Source organism: Neofelis nebulosa, chromosome Y (genome assembly GCF_028018385.1).
Source record: "Neofelis nebulosa isolate mNeoNeb1 chromosome Y, mNeoNeb1.pri, whole genome shotgun sequence".
Lineage (NCBI taxonomy): Eukaryota > Metazoa > Chordata > Mammalia > Carnivora > Felidae > Neofelis > Neofelis nebulosa.
The window spans coordinates 6,251,661-6,255,038 of record NC_080801.1 but is presented as its reverse complement, the minus strand read 5'-3'; positions in this window follow the sequence as shown (position 1 = coordinate 6,255,038).

Sequence of the window (3,378 nt, the reverse complement as noted above, 5' to 3'; positions counted from 1 at the left end):
GGACGCAGGAAATGGAGACATGAGGACAGATGTGGTATTTTTTTGAAAATGCTTTTTGTTGTGTAATTAACATTATATAAAATAACTCTTTTGGTGCATAGTGCTTTGAGTTTTAAAGATTGTATACACTTATGTAAATGTCTCCCAATGATAATACAGAAGAGTTCTGTTCCTGGGGCACATAGGTGGCTTAGTCACTTAAGCATCCCACTCTTAATTTCGGCTAAGGTCATGATCTCACTGTTCTTGAGTTTGAGCCCCTCTCACGAACTTCCCCTTTGATTCCCCAAAGTATCTTTATTTGGACAATAAAGTATATTGTTGCCCTAACAATAATCGAACCTGTGTCAGAAGATCCATTTTAAAGATTAAAAGCATTAAAAACAATACCTGCTCATAATATGTGCTCAGTAAGTACTAGTTGCTATTGTTAGCTGTGACAACTAGAATCCATGTTTTAAATATCCAGTTTCATGCATTTCCCCAGAAGCAAGGATTGTTACTGTAGACTTTGAGCAATGAAAGTGACATTTTTGGTTGGAATCACCACAGTGTGAGTAAATTTAATACAGTTTTGAAAAATTCTCTTCCAGTTTAACCTAGCATGGGTGAAACCAGTAGCTTGAAAAAAAATGCCCATTTTCTTTCATTTCACTAACAGGGTAATCACCACCCAGGACATGCTGGTGTTACAGAGAAAATACCACGGGGGTTGTTAATTTGGGTTTTGTGTTTAATGTGCTGTTCTTTCGAGTCTGATCCCTAGTTTTCTTTCTTTGATCTTTCTTTGGGCATTCCCTTCCTTCTCCTCCCCTCATGTAATGTCTAAAGTCAATTGCTGTCCCTTCTTCATACATCCTTGTGCTAGGGGATAAAGAAATTATACATAACTGAAAAAGCTTTGTTTGCAGTAATGGTTTCATGTGCCTACTCTTAAAATCCTTTGACGTGTTTGAGATTGGGTAGAAAAAAAGTGGGTTAATTGGGATATGACTTTTCTTCATATAGGCACCTTGATGAGAGTTTCTGCTAAGCTTGTGAGGTAGTCACGCTAGACAGGCACAGAGGTGGGACGGACCTCAACTCCTGGCCCTGCCACAGACTAGCTGTGTGACCTTGGGCACTCCGTTTGTTTCATCTCTCTGAGTTTCAGAATTTAGCATGCTTAAAAAGGGTGTAAAGATACATGCTGCTTCCCAAGGTTAAACATGAGGCTCAAATGAGATGATGAGTTAGTGTGCTCTAAGCAAATGTTGGCCAAGAGTTCCTTTCTTTAAAAATTGGTTGATGTGATTGGGACTCCTTTTGTAAGATCCATGAGCAGAGGCTTGGAGGAAAAGAAGGTAAAAATGCTGCTTCTGTTTGTGCGTTTCTGAGTTGCCTGTGGCTGTAGTACTTGGCTATCTAACCAGGTGCTGCTTCAGCATGCATGAAATACTTCAAATGGGCGACAAGATGGTCTTTCTTTTATCCTAAACTTCAGGCTGTTGGAAGCATATCTGTGGAAGCCTATGTGGTCTGACAGCTGGAAGGCTCCAGGAGAAGTCAAGTGTGCCAGGGAGCCCAGCTTTGTGCCAACCAGGGAAAGGATGGCTTAGCTCTCAAAGGAACATGCACGTTTCTCAGGTGATAGAGTAGAGAATAAAATGTGTCCCTTTAAACTCCACATTCCCCTGCTCTTCAACTTCTAAGGAAGTCTTTGGCTACTAGCAGTCTGGGCTTTGGAGCCAGCATAGTATTTTTCTTCTTTTAGTTTATCCTGGTTTATGATTTACTCCCCTTTAACTGAAAAATTGTTTTTATTATAGAAAATGTCAAATGTGTAAAAGTCAAGAAAATAGTATATTATACCCCCATGTGCTTAGGACCTAGTTTTAAAAATTATCAAAAACTCATGTCTAATCTTGTTTCATCTGTCTTTCTACCCGTTTTGTCCTTGTTCCCCTCTTCCCCTGGTTTATTTGAAGCAAATCCCACACGTTGTATTTTATTAAAAATATCATCCTGTTTGTTTTTATTTTTAAAAAGTTTTATTGTAGTATAGTTGACATAACTTGCAGGAAGCTAAAGTGTGCTATTTGATAAGTTTATACATCAGTGCGGATAAGTATACACACAGATCAAAAAGTATATACACACACATATCCATGATACCACCACAGTCTAGATAGTGACCATATCCATCACCGAAAAGTTTTCTTGTGTCTCTTGGTCATGCTTTCCTCTTGCCCCTCTCTGCCACCCATTACTGATCTGCATTAGTCACAATATATTACTTTCCATTTTTTAGAGTTTTTGATGAGTGAGATCATAAAGTAAGTACTTTTTTTTTTGATCCAGTTCCCCCCCGCCCCGCCGTGGCATAGTCTTTGTCTATTCTACCAATATCGTCATGCTGTGACTAGGTACCATTTAGGAAGCTGCACGACCCTTTAGCAGATATTATAGTAGTCCCTGTGAGAAATGGTGGTTTGGACCAGCGTGGTTACCATGGAGATGATAGCTGCCACAATTAGAGATCAGCTTTGGAGGTAGAGCTAATCAGATCAGCTGGAAATAGGGATTAGGGCGGGCGTGGGGGTGGGGGTCGGATCCAGAATTACTCCTGAGGATTCTAGCTTGAGCACACGAAGAGAGTGTGATGAAATGGAGGAGACTCAGTGAGGAGCAGCTATGTATGATCTTTCCCGATTCAGTCCTTCCCTGGATGTCCATTGCTTATTCCAAGCTGTCATTATTATCATTGGTTGATTTGAAGCAGTACTTGAATGGCGGATGAAAAAAACTGTATTGGGAGCACTTTAAGATATTTACAGGATTACTGGGTGTTATCAGGAATGATATTAAATAAAGGCTAGTTGGCATTGTCAAATTCAAAATAATGAATGTCAGTGTTCTCCTCAGATGTTGGTAGTATCATCTGGTCCAGGTAGGAGAGACTAAGAAGTACAGAGGCAAATCACATTTTTTTTAATTTTTTTTCAATGTTTTTTATTTATTTTTGGGACAGAGAGAGACAGAGCATGAACGGGGGAGGGGCAGAGAGAGAGAGGGAGACACAGAATCGGAAACAGGCTCCAGGCTCCGAGCCATCAGCCCAGAGCCTGACGCGGGGCTCGAACTCACGGACCGCGAGATCGTGACCTGGCTGAAGTCGGGCGCTTAACCGACTGCGCCACCCAGGCGCCCCGAGGCAAATCACATTTTTAAGAGCTTTTAAAATCTGCTTGAGGTGAAGTTCACTCCACTTTTTTCAGGGCTCCAAGAATTTTTTTGTGCTGGTTTTATCATTGAAAATGTTCTGCTAATTCTGATGCTGTGGTGATAACATCTGCACACAGTGACTACCTTGGTGATTTTCATCATAAAGTAGGATAG